The following is a 20,343-nucleotide window of genomic DNA, read 5'->3' as shown; positions in this document are numbered from 1 at the left end:
ACAGGATCACAAGTCACCAACAAGTCACCAACTGTACCTGTAATAATGATCATTCCCTCCCCACTCACGGGTGTCATCTAGGCCAGGGTAAGGTCGAGAGAAACGCAGCATAAATAACCTTTCGCAGAATATCATCATATACACACCCGAAGTATGTAACGATAATATCCCACCAGGGTCTGAACTGCTCGTGATATCAATGTTCCGCTAAGTGGCGCAATACCACCCGCTTCCCATGAATCACTCTATTCCTAAGTATCCTAGATTTCACTCATGGCCTGGGTATTGGGCCTTTTACCTCATGTAACTCCCACCCCAACAGAGAGAAACAGACAACCAGCCAGGTGAACAGATGAATATGAATGCAAACATAAGTGCAAACATAAATGCAAACAATAAATGGAATGAATGCAATAAAAAACAGCAAACAGCAACCAAAACCCTAACCTAGAGAGCGCTAGGAGAGACTCGCTTAGGGAAGATGGACCAGCATAGGTCAACTTCTCTATAATCCCCAGCAGAGTCGCCAGCTGTCGCACCACGCGAAAAACCGGCGGGAAAACAAGAACAACAGAGCCGCCACCGTGCGTTATTTATCCCAAAAGAGGGAAAGGAAACGCTCAGAGTAAACCTGGAAAAGAACATGGTCTCGCGACCAAAGAGGATGGGTTCGGGAGTCGGTTATACGAAGGGAAGGTATTAGCACCCCTACGCATCCGTCGTACTCGACGGGATCCACGCACAATAGAAAGGAAAATGGTTGCTAAAACACTGCTCACACACACACACTGGCTGAAAGAGACACAAGAAAACAAAACTGAAGCTGACTCGGCAGGACATCGTATCCTGGGCCTACTTAGTCTATCAGGCATAGACATCAGAGTCGAAGTAGTTCGGACTGGGGAAACGACACATGCTCGCTAGGATATCGCATCCTATGCATACGTATCTTCTCGGACGAGAGAAGAATCAGAGCATTCGTAGCTCGGCTGACACGCACACAAACAAACAAAGGCAAAGGCAAACGTGGAGCCTGAATGCCAATCACTAGACTTACATCAGCATCCGAACCAAAACACACACAAAGAGGCAAACGTGGAGCCTGAACGCCAATCACTGGACTTACATCAGCATCCGAACCAACAAACCCACACTGGAACCCAAATGCCACTCGATGGACTTACATCAGCTTCCAAGCACACAACAAGACAAAACAAAGACACAGGCGCCCGGAGAAATCTGCTCATCTCCTGCCTACGTACCTCATCTGGTATGAGGATCAGGGCGACGTAGTTCCCCTACGGAGGGATAAAGGACTAGCCTAACCAGATAACAGAGGGAGACACAACTAGGGAGACTACGACTCGAGCCTAGATGTTATCATGCAAAATCATCCCTAAGTTAAGGTTTCTAGCTAACTGGCACAGGGAGCCAGCCTATCCTAATCATGACTTGCACAGGAAGCAAGCCACACACACACTTAACTTGCACAGGAAGCAAGCCAAGCAAAACCCTACTTGCACAGGCAGCAAGTCTAAACTAACCCTAACTTGCACAGGAAGCAAGTCAAACAAACATACAAGCACAGATAGCACACACTATACACAAGCAAGTGGCTCAAACAAGGGTTGGGTTTTAGTCGAGGGGTCATATCAACCTCAACAAACAAACCTCTGGAACTGGGTGAATGTGCTCTTAACCTTGCCATTGAGGGGCTAAGGTGAAGCAGATGAAAGGTGAGTGAAGATAAGACTTCACAGCTCTTATCCCTGGCCTGGGAGAGCTTAAGACAAGAATGTGTGGGTTCAGAAAGTGGGAACCCTTCTACACATTTAAAACTGACTCAACTGTACAATTGTACAAGATCTTGGGTTTTTATCTGTAATGCATCAACACAGTGGTGTGAGCAAAACAAAAGACACACTGAATAGCAGGGGATAGGTTGCTTATCCCTTGGGTTCTGCCAATTGCCTCTTCGCTTAGGAGGACTTTGACTCTATGCAAGGACAAAATTAAACATCCACAAACATTGCCTCTTAAAGAGGACTTCAGACAGTTGCCTGGCCAAGTAACAGGCCAGGTCTTCCAGACTACATGAAGATTAGAAGTATACCTCAATGCAAATTGCTTATACAAGCAAAGCAAAGCAAAAGTTCACAAGGAACTGAGCAACTAAAAGCACCTGAAACAGTCAAGCAGATGTTAGTATGCAACTTCAAAGCAAAGCAAAAAGAAACAGACATCAACAGTTAACCAGAAGCAAATGGATGTGCAAGGCATAAAGCTTAAGGCATGTGAGCCAAGCCACCTACAAAACAAACAAGTTAGACAATGATATTTAAGCAAGCTCAATCAAAAAGAATTGGTCTCATTGGTCATTTGTTGGTCAACCTGAAAACATGAGCTCAAAGGTGAGTAACAGGACCACTAGGACAAGCCTAGGGTCAAAAATGAATGAAAAGGTCAAAACAGCAAGCAATGCCCAATCAAAATCAAGTTCAAACATTTAAGAAACAAACCCAATTGGTTTCACATTCATATCAATTATCATCATCATTTCATGAACAAATTAGGTCAAAACATGGCATTTAGAAGCTCATAGAAGTCAACAGCAAGACTTAACTCAAAAGCAATCTCAAACATTTCCAAAAATCACCAAATAAATCATGATCAATCCTAACACATAGCATGGTAAGCATGTCAAATTTCATCCCATTTGGACAAGTGGAAGGCAGTCAATGAAAATCAGAAAATCAAAGCAATTTTGAACATGCTCAATGAAGTCAACCAAACATGCATCAACTTGAAAAATTCATAAATCAGAAATGGTGTATGATAAATGAAAGGGACTAAAACCATGGCAAAGATGAGGATGTCTAGTTATCTCATGTAAAATTTCATGTCCATCTAATAAAGTATGAGAATTTCACAAATGAAATGGGAACATGTGTCACAAAAAGTCAACATTTGACTAGACAGGGGAGAAAATCTCAAACAATTAGGAAATGCCACAAATAATTCCAAGAAAATTCACATGTAAACTAGACATACAAGAGTATGTTCATACAAAAAATCAGATCAATTGGAGGTCAAGAAGCATGGTAATGAAAATCATGAAGTTGGACATCAATGGTGTGACACAAATTGTCACACCCTAATTCAAAAAATCATAACTCACAAACCACAAATGATAAATTCACAAACTCTACACCAAAATCACCATGAGTGTGTCTAGTTTGAGCACAAAAAATTTGGGAGCCAATGGATAAAGTATCACCATTTCACAAATGTTTTGGCAAAGTGTACAAAACATGCATACATGTCACAAACCCTCATACCAGTTAAAATCCTCTCATCAAAAAAATCTGGAAAAATCATGATAAAACACTAGAGATTCAGATGATCATGATGCACAAAATCCCATGAAATTTGGATTAAAAATGAACAAGTTATGATTTTTGTAAGTTGGTGATCAAAAATGGAATAAAATGAAAAACAACATGGATTTAATAGGTCATGTGCCACGACCGGTGGCAAACTTGTAAATAGCTGTGCCACTTAACCAAACGGCCGCGTTTTGGCCAGGGAAAGGAAATATTGTGATTGGCTCATGAAGGCTGGAACAGTAAAGCCATGCGCAGAAGTAGAACAACAACAGCCAAATACGAAATTTCTGGGCAAGCTAGGGTTTTGGCACTGTAGCTTCATCCTCATTCAAATCATGAAGAACACAATCGCCCAGAAAACATGGACACGCATACCATTGGAACTGTTGAACAACACTCATGCACAATATAACATCTATTTTCAATGAATCATGCTGTCAAGGAAGAACAAAGTAAAAACATATTCATGCATCAACTTTCAACTCAGCATAACTTTCAAGATAGCCAACCATTTTTAGTGGTTCAAGTTCCAAAATGACCAGCACAAAGAGCTCTACACAAAGCAATGCACGATTTAGAAAAAAGAGTGACTCGAGTTCTTACCAAAATTGAAGGACAGTCGTGGTACAGATGTTGTTTGGTGTTTTTGGCCTGAGACAGATGCACCTTAAGCTTTGAAATGATGGATGCTTGAAGTACTTTGCTCACTGATGCTTGAAATGGAGGAACACGAATGCTGCCATGGCTGATGCCTCTTTAAAAACAGCAGTGGGAGAGGAGCTTCCAGTTGGAAAAATATGGTTGCAATAGGTCCACAATGTTGCATGAATGTTGTTTTTGGCAAGGCAAGGCTTAGTCTCTTTGGAGTTTTTGACAGACTTTTAAAAATGCACAAAAAATGAGTTTTTTAGAATGAGTGAGGTTCTGTTTGATGGCTGCAGCTGCTAGGGGTTTGTAACATGACAGAAAATGATGAAAAATCTGCTGTTGTGGTACAAAATCAAGTTCATGGATATGTGGGATAGGGTTGTTGAAAATTGTACTTTTGTCCAAATTTCAAGCAACTTAGGAATGGCAACATGTACTGCACAAAAAGGACTTGGTAACATGACCAAAACATGATTTCTGAACTATTTCAAATGGCCAAATGGTTTAAAAATGATTATTTTGAAAAGTCAAAATTTAACTCACTTGAAATTAATTAAGGCAAGTTCAAAAATGCCATTTTGATTGGTGAAGTTTTGGTACATGAAAGTTACATTTTTGGAAAGAGGGGATCAAATGTGACTTGTAGGAAAAAACCCCACCAAAATTGGCCAAATGGTTTGAGAGATATGGCCTTTTGAAGTTCAAGAATTTCTGAAAACGATTCGATCATAACTTGCCAACCATACATGGGAATTGAGTGTTCTTGGACTTTTTGGAAATGGGAGAACAAGATATTCAACTTTCATGTTGGGCAAAAATTCATTTGAAGCTTGTATCATGATGTAAGTTTGAGGATCAAGACTTTCCATTTTTGGTAAGTTTCAATTACAGGTCCAGTTTCCATTTTTGGAAATTTCTGATCTGGCTTCAAATTCTTCCATGATGGTGTTTGACATGATATATGACGCCTATTTGGACATGAATAAGCTCTCTCAAACCATTTCCATTCATCAAATCACTGATTAAATGGACAGTTGACCAACAGTTGACTTTTAGGGTTTCTGACTGATTGTGCATTGACTGATGACTTCTGAACATCCAATCCTTGACCAAAACACTTCAAATGGATCCCCAAGTCATGTGAACATGTTGGACCAACCCTAGGGCCTTGGCTCCTTGAGAAATGTGCTTGCTTGCTTGACTGACTGATCTTCTGACCAGTTTGACCTAATTTCTTGATTGGCTTGCACTTGAGGCAAATGGGACAATGCAATGCTATGCAGTGGACCATGATATGCTATGACCTAGTATGAGAATGTATGTGCAATGATGGGGTGCAAATTTGAGGTGCTACAACTGACATTGTCTTAATAGGTCCAAAAAGATCAATGTGTATAAGTTCCAGAGGTTTAGAGGTGGAAACAACATTTTTGGTTTTGAAAGTGGTTTTAGAAAATTTCCCTTTCTGACATGCTTCACAAAGAGCATCTGAAGAAAACTTCAGCTTAGGTAGGCCTTTGACTAACTCAAGTTTATTTAGCTGAGAAATCCTCCTCAAGTTAATATTACCCAAGCGTCTATGCCACACCCATTACTTTTTATTAACATATATTGGAAAAAATAGGCAAAAGTTGTTATATTTTATTCGTCAGCCTTAGGCTCGTTTATATAGTGATGATACAATTATTACAATTTATTTTCTCCTTAATGGAGAATAAAGAAAAATAAAGATAGTATTAAAGGGAATAATAAAATCGAAAATAATATATTTTCCACCCCCCCCCCCTCTCAAGTTGGTGCATAGATATATATCATGCCCAACTTATCTATCAAATACTCAAAAGTAGGGCTTGTCAAACTTTTGGTCAGGATATCTGCAGTTTGTTAACTTGAAGTCACGAAGGGTAGACGTATAATTCCCTCATCTAACTTCTCCTTTATGAAGTGCCAATCAATCCCGATATGCTTGGTTCTGTCATGTTGAACTGGATTATGAGGTATGCTAATAGCAGCTTTACTGTCAGAGTACAATTTCAATGGAAGCTCAATTTTCATCTTATGTTCTTCTAGGACTCTAAGGATCCATAATCCTTCACAAATACCTTGAGATATAGCTTTAAACTCGGCCTCTGCACTACTCCTTGCTACAACTCCTTATTTCTTGCTCCTCCATGTCACAAGATTACCCCAAACATAGGTACAATATCTAGAGGTTGATCTTCTATCTGTGACTGAACCTGCCCAATCGACATCGGTGAAGATAGACCCATTTCTTTCACTAGTCTTCTTAAAAAATAATCCTTTTCTAGGATTTCCCTTCAAATATCTCAGTATCTTATAGACTGCCTCAATATGTTCCTCGAAAGGAGAATGCATAAACTGACTCACTACACTAACTGAGAAAGCAATATCAGGTCAATTGTGTGACAAATAAATTCGTTTCCCAACCAATCTCTGATATCTCCTAGTATCAACAAAAACATTACCTTCTCCCCAAAGTTTAGCATTAGGATCCATAGGGGTATCTGCAGGACGACATCCACTCATTCTTGTTTCTTTCAACAAGTCTATAATGTATTTCTGTTGTGAAACCACAATACCATTTTTTGATTGAGCAACCTCCATACATAGAAAATGTCCCATGAATCCCAGGTCCTTGATTTCAATGTCTACTATCAATTTCTCTTTTACTCTTGCCATTTCCACTATATCATCTCCAGTAATAATAATATCATCAACATAAACAATCAGGACATCAACTTTCCCACCGTAGGAGAATTTTGTGAACAAGGTGTGATCAGCCTATCCTTGGATGTACCCTTGTTTCTTCATGGACTGAGTGAATTTTTCAAACCAAGCTCTAGTGGATTGCTTTAATCTATACAAATACTTATTTAGTTTGCACACATTTGATCCAAATTTATTTTCAAAGTCAGGAGGAATGTCCATATATACTTCTTCTTCTAGATCGCCATTAAGAAATGCACTCTTAACATCTAACTGATGCAAAGGCCAATCCATGTTAACTGCAAGAGACAAAAGAATTCTGACAGTGTTCAATTTTGCAACAAGAGTAAATGTCTCTGAGTTATCTATACCATAGGTCTGAGTAAAGCCTTTAGCCACCAAGCGAGTCTTGTACCTTTCAATTGACCCATCTGAAGTATACTTCATAGTAAACACCCATTTGCATCCAACTATCTTCTTGCCATCTGGTAGTGATGTAACACTCCAAGTTTTGTTCTTTTCAAGAGCTTTCATCTCCTAAAGTACAACTTTTCTCCACTTTGGAATTTCTAGAGCAACCTATACACTTTTTGGAACTTCTACACTAGACAGTTTTGAAGTGAAGGCAGACATAGATGAAGACAAATTTGAATATGATATAAAATTGGACATGGGATGTTTAGTGCAAGATCTGACAGGTTTTTTAATGGCAATAAGATCATCTATATCAGGATACAAAATACGACTCTCAGAAACAAAGATAGACTTACATTTTCTTATGTTAGGAAATTGATCATTCCCCGGTTCAGATTCTTGGCAGTGTTGTGGCATTTCAATTAGATCATCATTATCATCATTTTCAGGATTCTCATTGTTTTCTACAAGAGAAAACATAGGCTCGGATTTACAAGGTTCCTTACTCATAACAGGAGTAGGATCAGATAAAGAATCATGGCCATTTTCTGTTGGTGCACGTGTAAAAATCTCAGAATTTTGTGATACTGGAAAAGATAAGTTATTTAAAAAACTCATGTCCTCAACTTGAAACGGGTCTTCATTTATCTCCCCCCTTGAAGATGGGTGTCATAAAAGAAAGGTTTATTTTCAAAGAATGGAGCATCCATAGTGACAAACATTTTCTTATTTTTTGGATCAAAACATTTATATCCTTTTTGGGTTGGGGAGTATCCAACAAAGACACATTTTATAGCACATGACTCAAGTTTTCTAACATTTTTATGTTCACGAACAAAGGTTGAGCAACCAAAGATTTTTAAAGTCAAATCAGTTAAAACACAAGTACTAGGAAAACATTCTTTGAAGACATTAATAGGAGTTTGAAAATTGAGAATTTTGGAGGGAATTCTGTTAATTAAATATGCATCTGTTAAAATAGCTTCGCCCCACAAATAATTTTGTACTTTATTTGAAAAAAGTAGAGCTCTAGCAACCTCTAGTAAATGTCTATTTTTCCTTTCGCCCACTCCATTTTGTTGTGGAGTATTAGGACATGAACTTCGATGTACAATCCCATTTTTTAGAAAAAAATCATCCAGGATAGTGTTAAAATATTCTTTTCCATTATCACTTCTAAAGACTTGGATATTTGTTTTGAATTGGCTTTGCACCATTGAAAAAAAATTCTTTACAGCCTGATAAATATTTGATTTCCCCTTTAACAAGTACACCCAACATACTCTTGTATGGTCATCTATAAATATGATAAACCATTTTTTGAGAGAGAGTTTACTTGTACGGTTAGGGCCCCAAACATCACTATGAATAATAGAAAAAGGTTTTGATGGTTTATAAGGTTGTATTGAGAACTGGGAACGATGATGCTTTGCAAACTCACATGCTTCACATTTAAATGAAGAAAAGTTTTTATTGTGAAATATATTAGGAAACAAGTGTTTTAAGTAACAAAAACTAAGATGACCTAATCTTAAATGCCATACCATAATGTTGTCATCTTTATTATTAAAAATAGAAAAAGACTCAAAGTAGGAACTTATTATTTTTGAAGGTAGTTGTGATGCAGATCCAATGTCAAGGTAGTAGAGTCCTTCACTCTCCTTAGCACTACCAATCATCTTCCCTGAGTTCAAATCCTAAAGACACGGTGAGATTGGAAAAAATTAGTTTTACAATTTATATCTTGGGCTAATTTACTGACAAAAATTAAATTACAAGATAAATTTGGAATATGAAGGACATTTTTAAGAGTTAACATTGGAGACAACACAACCAACCCTTTACCTGCAATGGATAAAAAAGAGCCATCTGCGATTTTTATTTTTTGATTACCTGCACATGGACTATATGAAGAGAATAAAGTAGATTCACCTATCATGTAATCGGAGGCACCTGAATCTACTATATAAGTATGACTAGGACTGATACTAAGAAATGCAGAATTACCTTTTATTGTTATAGAGCAAGAAGGGGTTGGGGACTCAAATAGTTTGTATAGTTTGTCTAGTTGCTCCGTAGTGAGTGGAAACTGAGACGGAGGAGGTTGTTGCCCTTGATCAGAATTATTAGCCTGAAATGCACGATCATTTTTCTTCTTCCAGTTATGAGGTTTTCCTTTGAGCTTCCAACAGGTTTCATGTGTATGCCATTCGCGTTTGCAGTGATCACACCCAGGAACTTTGTCTGATCTTCTTCCCTCGCCAAGGTTCCTAGTTCGTACGTCGTTTCCGTAACCACCGCCGTTTCCGCGGCCAACGCCCGACTCAGGTTGCGGTTGTTCTCCATGGTTGGATCCAGTGTAGGCATGCGATGTGGTAGGTCACTTGTTGTTGTTATTCGTCATAGGAGGCTAAACGGGTATGTCAGTCGGTTCGGGTAAGAAAGTGGGTCGAACAAAAATATGTTGAGGAAAGCTTTATGGTAACCCCTAACCCAACAAAAATAGGTTAAGGAAAGATTTATGGTAATCCCTAACACAACACAAATAGGTTGAAGAAAGTTTTACGGTAACCCCTAACCCAGTGCTCTTAACTCAATAACAATAGGTTGAGGAAAGCTTTACAGTAACCCCTAACCTAATGCTCTTGATACCATATTGGAAAAAATAGGTAAAATTTGTTATATTTTATTCGCCAGCCTTAGGCTGGTTTTATAATGAGGATACAATTATCACAATTGATTTTCTCCTTAATGGAGAATAAAGAAAAATAAAGATAATATTAAAGACAATAATAAAATCAAAAATAATATATTTTCCAACAACAGACATTAAGCATTTTACATTTTGGTTTTTCAAATCTAAAAGTTTTATTTTATAAATATTGTTTTTCCTCTTTGATTAAAGATAATATCATATCCGTTATCACTTAATTGACTTATGGATAACAAATTATGCATTAATCCCTCAACATAAAGAACATCAGAAATAGAGGGAAGAGATATGTTACCAAATGTTCTAGATCCTCTGAGTATTCCTTCCTGATTTCCTCCAAAGCATAGGAAACCAACATCTTTAATTTCCAGGTCTTGGAACATATTCTTTCTTCCCGTCATGTGTCGCGAGCATCCAGAGTCCAAATACCATGACTGGTGTTTTAATTCTGCTGCATAGGATATATGCAACATACACTATTTTATCTTTTGATACCCAAAATCTTTTGGGTCCTTTAGGATTAGCTCTCTCAGAGTTTCTGAAAACTTTGTATTTTCTAGCATTACTGAACTTTTGTGTCTGTGCAGGTGTATAATGATAAGAAAAAGGAGATTTTGATTTGTTTTTTGTAGAAGGTTTCAGATCATCTTCATCAGAGTCATAACCAATTCCTCTTTTTCTATTATGACTTACACCATAAATCATAGAGGTCATTTTGCTTCTTTCTAAGTCGTTGTTCATAAATTTCTAAAAAGATTTTTCATATTTGTATATGATAGTGTTAGAAGTAGGTGAAGCTTTAAAGAGAGTTTCCTTAAGTTTTGAAAATTTCTTAGTTGAAAATTATTTTTCTTTTTCAAGAATAAAATCATTTTTTTTTTGAATTCAGAAACTTTCTTCTCAAGTTTATCACACTCTTCAATAGTCTCTTCATGAACCTTTTTCAGGTTCTTGAATTTCTATCGAAGGTTGTGATACAAGCTTAGAGGTTCTGACAAACAGGCTTCCAGATCAGAAAGAGTAAAGTGAGAGAATACTTCCTTAGAGTCAGACTCTATTTCAGATGAATTTCCAGAGGTTGTGGTCATGAATTCTACGTTTTCCTGTTCCTCTTCAGAATTAGATTTTGGAGCTTCAAATTCAGAATCATCTCATGTTGCCATGAGTCATTTCTTCTTTGCTTTGAAAGAATTCTTCTTGAAGCTTTTGTTTTCTGGAGCTATCCTTGTTTAGCTTTAGACATTCATTTTTGTAGTGTCCAGGCTCTTTGCATTCATAACACGTTACTTCCTTGTTGGGTCTGCCTCTGGAGGTTGAATCTGGATGGTCTCCCATCTGTTTGGGCCTTTTGAAGTTGTTTTGTCTTTTTCTTCAGAGCTGTTTGATTATTATGGAAAGGAGGGATAATTTTTCTTCATCATCAGAATCTTCATTCTCAGAGTCATCAACTTCTTCCTCTTCAGCTTCAAAGGCTTTGTTCTTTTTTAGCTTTCTTCTTTCTGATCTAGACTTTAGAGTCACAAATTTGCTTTTCTTATGAGGTTCATCTTTTTCAAGCTCTATTTCATAACTTCTGAGAGAGCTGATAAGTTCTTCGAGACTTAGGTTGTCCAGAACCTTGAGTCCTGCAACCAAGGTTTGGAACCTTGAGAACATCACTTCAACAACTTCATCATCTTCCATTCTAAAGGCTCCATACTTCTGGATTAAGGCCAAAGCCTTAGTATCTTTAACTTGATTGTTGCCTACTTGCGCCATTTTCAAAGAGTAAAAAATTTATTTGGTTATGTTCCATATTGGTTATCTTCTCGTATTCATTGTAGGAAATCACGTTTAACAAAATGGTTCTTGATTTACGGTGATTCTTGAAATCATGCTTTTGATCATCACTCATTTTGCTTCTTGGAATAGAAATACCAATTGCAAAAATGGGTGGTTCATAACCATTTGTAACCATATTCCAGAGATCAACATCGTAGCCTAGGAATAAACTTTCAACTTTGTCCTTCCAGTAGTCAAATTTTTCTCCATCAAAAACTGGAGGTTTTGCGTTAAAGTTATCTCTTTCATTTGTGTTAGCCATGAATTTTTTTTCACCCTGGGTCTCTTTACACAGTTAAGTGTTTGATTAAAAAATCAATAACATAGCCTAAGCTCTGATACCAGGTGAAGGTAGAGAAAAACAAGAAAGGGGAGGGGGGGTTGAATTGTTTTCACGGTAATTAAAAACTTTTGCAACAACACACACACAAAATAATTGCTAACAACACAGAGGATTTATCCTGGTTCGCTTGAAATTCAAAGTTACTCCAGTCCACTCGACCAAGGTGATTTCACATTCAATAAGAACTCAATCCAATAATCTCAACATATTACCAAAAGTACGTCTAATAGTTTAGCAATCTCTTAGCCATCTCAAGTCTACATACTTAAACAAGTCACTTGAGGAATTAAAATCAATTTCAAGAATTACAAGTATTTGACTCAATGCTTCTAGATAAGCAGTATAAATATACTTAGAGAATAATAAAACAATAACCATACAATTTTGAGCAAAAACTCTTGTATGGAAACTATTTCTTACAACAATGATGGTGAGAATATTTGAAGTATGAGAATGTTGTTGTAGCAAAGTTGTTTCATTGTATCAAGTTGTTATATGTCAGCAAGTTGTGAGGAGGCCTTTATATAGCACTTTGAGATGATACCGTTTGAGGGGAATTAATGGAGATTTCATACCAGTATTGGAGTTAATAATAGTAAATTTTTGTCCTTTCCATAGCAGTTTTGGACATAATCCATTGTTTCCTTAAAAGGAATTGTACTACACTTTGAATGCTTCCAAAGTAAGTTTTTGATCCAGTGGTATCAGATAGTGTGTTAAATGTGTATCAGAGTAAGTATGATCAGAGTCTTTGAGCTAAAGTCCAGGTATTTCTTATAGTCTTCAGATATTATCTTGTAGAGCCTTCAGATATTCTCTTGTAGAGTCTTCAGATATTAGAGTTTGAACTTCAGCATCAGATTCTTCAGGTGATTACTCCTCATATGCATTATGTTTGGAGTCAGATCTGATTTCTCTGTGTTGGGTCAGCTTTTCTAGACTGGTGCAGAAGTCAGATATTCGTTTCCTCAAAGTCATTTTTACTTAGAATCTTGCATACTTAAGAAAAATATCAGAGTACCAAATTGTTTCATTCTTTGTTATCATCAAAACTTAGAGATATATTGCAGAATCAAAATCTTGTTCTAACAGCGAATTCTAAAAAGAAAAGGAGGTTCAAGTCCAAGGACATAAAAATAACATAATATTATGGTTGCAATAAAATTGGCCATTGGAAGAAGGAGTGTCCAAATAAGTCAAAAAATATTAGTTCAACAAATTTAGTTCAATTTGATGGCTCCTGTAATGAAGAGGATTTGTGTCATACCCCAAAATTTGCCCGTTAATATTACAAGACATTTTTAAGGCATTCCAACTTATTTTTCAAGGCATTGACCTTAAAAGAACAAAGGCCCAGCTCACAGGTGGCCAAACCGAGGAAATGACTCCAACTGGCATGCTCGCTAGGCGAGCAAATCCTTCGCCTAGCGAACCCCTCGCTATACCGCTCGCCTAGCGAAGCTTGCGGATGTCAAAATTTTCGGGCTTCATTCTGAGCCCATTAGGTCACCACAATCACTATAAATACCGACACTTCAGTCACGAAAATGGACAGAAAAAGATGGACAGAAACCCTGGCATAGAAACCCTGGAGACTAACTCAGAGAATTCCGAGTAAAGAAACCCTGAAGGCCGCTCATCCGCACCGAAGTTACCTCCGCCCAACTCCATCCGATACCAAGAGTGGTCAGTCCCTTCAACATCGCAGCTCAGTTGCAAACAGGTTTGCGCATCACTACTGTTTTATGCTTTTAATCGGTAATCTCTACATACATAAGGCATCATGATTAAATTTTCGGATATGTAATTTGATTTCACATGTGAATTTAAGTATGCCTGAATATCCTGAATGTTTGTCCATGCTATTCCTGTAATTAAATGCCATAAAGTTCAGGGTTCCGGAGATCATGCTGCTATCAAACTCAAAACCCGTAGCCGCTCGCTAGCACATCGCTAAGCGAGCCTGTAGCGAGCACTCGCTAAGCCTTCGCTAGGCGAAGCAGGAGCGAACGAGACAGTGGCTGTTTTGTTTCTTTTCTGTTCTGCCTTATGTTTATCTAATCAAGATTTATTACAATTCAGCATTATTTGGCCTGACCTTATGACTGTTGTGTTTATTTTGTGGTGCAATTTTCAATTGTACTTTATCTCGATGTTCTAACCCGTGCGCTGAATTGTGTAAAGGCTTACATATTCCCGAAGAAACGGCCGGCTAGGTATTCCACTTTATTTGTGGGATACCCTTATGGAGATGGATTCTGAATTACTTAATTTTAATGTGGAGATTCATCCTAATTGCCTAATTAATTTTAATGTGGAGATTCATCCTAATTGCCTAATTAATTTTAATGTGGAGATTCATCCTAATTACTTAATTAATTTTAATGTGGAGATTCATCCTAATTGATCATAATGTGGAAATTCATCTTAAATACTTAATTGCAAAATATTGCCTTTGAATATGTGATCTTGGACCTCTCTTTGTTGCCTTACGGTATTACGGTCATGTCCCGCGAATGTGGGGATACCCTTAGCCAAGACCCTTCGATTAAATCATCATGTCCCTCTAAAATAAATCATAGTCCCTCGGATGTTGCCTTCGAATATATGATTTTGTCCCTCGATGACCCTTCGGTGTAGCCTACGGTTAAATGATGATAGTCCCTTCTAATGCTAAGGTATCCTTACAACTGTTGCTTTCAATGACCAATTGATGACCCTACGATGACCCTTTTACATCCAAAGGATAAAACTACTTATTTCTCAATAATAAGGACGGTTTTACCCTCACAAGGATAGGAAATGCCCATCAAGACCTTGGGTAGGTATAACTCTTAATTGCTTTCTCACAATTTAAAAATACTTTTCACACTTCACAAATACTAGAAAATCACCACTTGGTATACATTCATACTAGAATCATTACTGAGTTATATTTTTCTAAACCATTTTCAAAATTAAACGAGATAACCACTTTGTATACATTCATACGAGAATCATTACAAAGTTAAATTCTCTTTTTCAAAACATTTTCTAAACAAGTCACGAACACTTTTTCAGACAAGAAAAATAATATAAGTGATCAAGCAATTAAGAGCCCGTGGATAACCATGGATACAAAGGGTGCTAACACCTTCCCTTTGTATAATGTACCTCCCGAACCCAAAATCTAATCAAGGTCTTTCCTGTTCTTTTCCACCTTTCCTTATTGGATAAAAGAAAAGTCGGTGGCGACTCTTGCTATCCGCGACATTTGCTTTCCAAAACAAAAACACACAAAGTCAGTTCACCGTATGACAGAACTGGCGACTCTGCTGAGGACTTAAAAAGAGAGGTTACCTTAAAAAACAAGATCACTTATTCAAATTGTCTGATTTACTTTTAAGGGATTGCTTGGGTATTTTATGCTTGAGTGAAAGATCCTACACCCGGATCTAGTGTATCTTAGGTAAGTAGCAATAGATCATCACGACTATCCGGCGTATACTAGAATGGTCAAAATGATGGCTACGGTTAATGTGACACTTTGGATGTCCTGATGTTCCTCATGTTTACTTGAGAAAAAATTTGGCTTCCGCGTGGTGTCATCAAAGCATTAACCAGACCTTTAGAACCCTAATTGACTCATCCTAGCCATTAGAAAGTAATGAGATAACTGACTTCGGTTCCGACTGGAGTTGGTTGAGACTCGATACTACACTCTTTGAGATTGGACTTTAGGGAAGCTTCGGTCAACCACTTGGTGTTGCACTGAAGTGGACTTAAAGGAAGGTCAATAATTTGAGATCCTTCTAGAACCCGGTTACTATTCTAGGACAGATTGAACCAACCAAACTTCAGTGGGGAGGGTACTTACCTATGGAACTCATGCAAGCCTTAAAACCTAGGAATGATTGTTGTGTGACTTGTTTATGCTTGTTACTTATTTAACATCATAACATCATGACATCATAACATCATAACATCATAACATCATGGCATTGTACTAACCATTTCAAGGACTCTAAACATTGAAAACATTTCATACATTGCATAGCATAACATACAGTGCATAGCATAACATAACATTGCATAACAGGTACTCTAAAGGGATCAATATTCTCACGGTCTTCCTTCTAAACAGAAAAATGGACCTCGAACAAACTGTCAAAGATATCCAGGCTCAGAATGCTCAACTCTAGGAGATGATCTTGAACTTATCCAAGGGGCAGGAGGAACTGAAGGCTCTCTTGCTCGAGCAGAAGAAAGACAAGAAACCTGTAAGTTACATCAACCCGGGAAGAAGGCTTAAAGGACAGGCTGCAGGAGTCAAGATTAGAATTCCGAAGGATCAAGAAGAGGGGACAGATTCAGAAGATGAGAATGCTGATCCTTTCAGCCAGGAGAATGAAGATGAAAATTATGAGAATGAACAGTACTCTCCAAAAGATGATAAGTACAAATTGCTGGAAGAACGTATGCTAGCTATGGAAGGTCAGAAGGCGCCCGGTCTGGATTTCGAAAGCTTGGGACTGGTCTCTGATGTGGTCATTCCTCGCAAATTCAAGGTCCCCACTTTCACTAAGTACGATGGGGCATCTTGTCCTCAAATGCATCTGAGAGCTTATGTGAGAAAGATTCAGCCGTATACCACTAATAAGAAGCTATGGATCCATTTCTTCCAAGAGAGTCTGTCTGGCACACAGTTAGAATGGTACTATCAGCTCGAGAGCTCTAACATCCGCACCTGGACTGATTTAGCGACAGCTTTCTACAAGCACTACCAGTATAATTCTGAATTGGCGCCTACTCGGCTACAGTTGCAGAATATGGCTATGGGATCTAAAGAAAGCTTCAAAGAATATGCTCAGAAATGGAGAGATTTGGCTGGCAGAGTCAAACCCCCTATGACCGATCGAGAATTAGTGGACATGTTCATGAGCACGCTGACTGGCCCATTCTACATCCATCTATTGAGAAGTTCCTCATCGGGTTTCACTGAACTTATACTAACAGGTGAACATGTTGAAAGCGGCATTCGAAGGGGAAAGATACAGGCGGCTACCTCTGATCCTCCGGAGACTCCTGATGTCATCATTGCTCCTCTGCCTAACCATGACGAGACTGTCAATGCTGTGGAAGATGCTGATAACGATTGTGACTTGGATAGTTGGATTTTCCCAACAATTGGTGACGGACTCAATAATTGGAAGGCTGAAGACACTATCCTGATTTCCTTTAGTCAGGAGTAATTGTTATTGCTTATTTTAATGTATTAAATTTTGTTAAAGGTTTGTCATTTTCATAAGCACATTCATATTCAATAAATCAATGGACCTTTTTGCATTCAAATATTGCGCTCTTTATCTTTCCCGTCATTTTTCAAACAAGCTATGTTTTCTTGCACACACTCACGTAACAAATTGCGTATCCATATCCACTCTGGATCCTGTTGATAATAGTTCTGCTACTGTTAATTATGACTTCGAAAATCCGATCTACCAAACCGACGATGGAAGTGAGGAAGATTGTGAAGTACCTGGAGAACTTGCCAGACTGATACTGCAAGAAGAAAAGACCATACAGCCGCATGAGGAATCAACTGAATCTGGGTACTGAAGTAGACAAGAAAATCACTGAGGAAAAATCAAGAGATAATATGGAATGACGAATGTCAAGAAGCTTTTGACAAAATCAATAAATATCTCCAAGAACCTCCAATTCTGATGCCACCGGCTGAAGGAAGACCTCTAATCATGTATTCAACCGTGTTAGAAGATTCAATGGGGTGTGTGTTGGGGAAACATGACGGGTCTGGTCGAAAAGAGCATGCCATATACTACCTTAGCAAAAAGTTTACCGACTGTGAAACAAGATACTCACTGCTCGAGAAAACTTGCTGTGCTTTGTCCTGGGCTGCTCGCCGACTAAGACAGTATATGTTGAATCATACCACTTTATTAATTTCTAAGATGGATCCTATCAAATATATATTTGAGAAACCTGCTCTCTCCGGGTGAATAGCAAGATGGCAGATGATCTTAACAGAGTATGATATCCAGTATACTACCCAGAAAGCAATCAAAGGAAGCGTGCTAGCTGATCATTTGGCTCATCAAGCGGTGGACGATTACCAATCTATGAATTTTGAGTTCCCAGATGAGGATGTCATGCTTGTTACTGATTATGAATAACCTGGATCGGATGAAGGACCCGAACCGGGATCCCGATGGACTATGGTTTTTGATGGATCTTCTAATGCATTGGGCAATGGTGTTGGTGTTGTAATCATTTCCCCCAAGGGTTGTCATACGCCTTTCACGGCTAGACTATGTTTCGACTGTACCAATAATATGGCTGAGTATGAAGCATGTATTTTGGGACTCAGAGCTGCTATAGACCTGAGAATCAAGTTTTTGAGTGTGTACGGAGACTCAGCTTTGGTAATCAGTCAGATCAAAGGAGCCTGGGACACTAAACATCCGAATCTCATCCCTTATCGAGAGCGGGTGCTGACATTAATCCCATACTTTGAAGAGATTACATTCGAACATATTCCACGAGAGGAGAATCAGTTGGCAGACGCCTTGGCCACCATGTCATCTATGTTCAGAGTCAGATGGGACAATGAAGCTCCCAGGATCACCATTGAACGACTAGATGAACCAGCATATTGTTATGAACTTAACGCTGCTGAAGTAGAAGAGAAACCTTGGTTCCACGAGGTAAAAAGATATTTAGAAACTCAGGAATACCCTGAAGGGGCATCCATCAATGACAGAAAATTTCTGAGGAAGTTCTCCGCTAAGTTCTTTTTGAGTAATGGAATATTATACAAACGTAATCATGATTCGACTTTGCTTCGTTGTGTGGATAAAAAGGAAGCAGAAAAGATTATGGAAGACATGCATGACGGTATTTTTGGGACTCACTCTAGTGGACATACAATGGCCAAGAAGATTCTGAGATCGGGGTATTATTGGTCTACCATGGAAGCTGATTGCCACCATCACTCCCGAACTTGTCACAAGTGCCAGATCTATGCAGATAAAGTACATGTGCCCCCTGCTCCTTTAAACGTGTTGACAGCTCCTTGGCCCTTTGCAATGTGGGGCATTGATATGATTGGAGAGATTAAACCTACTGCCTCTAATGGACATCGTTTCATCCTTGTTGCTATTGATTACTTTACAAAGTGGGTAGAGGCCGCCTCATTTGCTTCTGTCACCAAGAATGTGGTGGCACGATTCATCAAGAATAGTCTCATTTGTCGGTATGGCATCCCTGAAAGAATTATCACTGACAATGGTACTAATTTGAACAACAAGATGATTACTGAACTCTGCACGCAGTTCAAGATAAAACACCATAACTCCTCTCCGTACCGGCCAAAGATGAATGGCGCCGTGGAGGCTGCTAATAAGAATATCAAGAAGATCATACAAAAGATGACAGTAACGTGCAAAGACTGGCATGAGATGTTACCGTTTGCTCTTCATGGTTATCGCACTTCAGTGCGCACTTCGACAGGGGCAACTCCGTTCTCTTTAGTCTACGGAATGGAAGCCGTTTTACCAGTGGAAGTTCAGATTCCCTCCCTAAGAATCATGAAAGAGGCGGGCTTAGATGAAGATGAATGGATTCAGACTCGACTCGATCAGATAAATTTGATTGATGAAAAGAGACTCGCGGCTGTTTGCCATGGGCAGATATATCAGAAGCGCATGACCCAGGCATTCAACAAAAAGGTCAAGAGACAGGTGTATCAAATCGGCGACTTAGTTATCAAGCGTATCATTCTACCACAAGGTGATCCCAGGGGCAAATGGACTCCCACATACGAAGGGCCATTTGTAGTTAAGAAGGTATTCTCTGGCGGAGCCATGATACTTGCCACGATGGATGGCGAAGACTTCCCACATCCCGTGAATGCAGACATAGTCAAAAAATACTACGCATAAAAGAGACCCGCTAGGTCGATGTACCTAAGCAAAAGTAAGGGCATCCCGGCAAACCAAAAGGGTTCGGGCAAAAATTAGGGATAAACATATAAAAATGTACACCCGACGAGCCGAAAACCTGAAAAGGCGGCTTGGGCAAAAAAGGGTATCCTGGTGGACTGAAAACCTGAAAAGGTGGTCCAGGCAAAATTAGGGATTAAAAGCGTATGGCTATGTCCCGTTATCAGTCAGCTTCACCCAAGTCAAAGGGACTGAACAAGCCAATCACTTCTATCCGACAGCAGGGGATGAGATGCTTGAAGACATAATGACAGTAGCAGAATTAAAATCAATAGGACTTTTCCCTCATAG

The sequence above is a fragment of the Lathyrus oleraceus genome, chromosome 4 (genome assembly GCF_024323335.1).
Source record: "Lathyrus oleraceus cultivar Zhongwan6 chromosome 4, CAAS_Psat_ZW6_1.0, whole genome shotgun sequence".
In the NCBI taxonomy this organism is placed as follows: Eukaryota; Viridiplantae; Streptophyta; class Magnoliopsida; order Fabales; family Fabaceae; genus Lathyrus; species Lathyrus oleraceus.
This window is presented reverse-complemented; position numbering follows the sequence as displayed.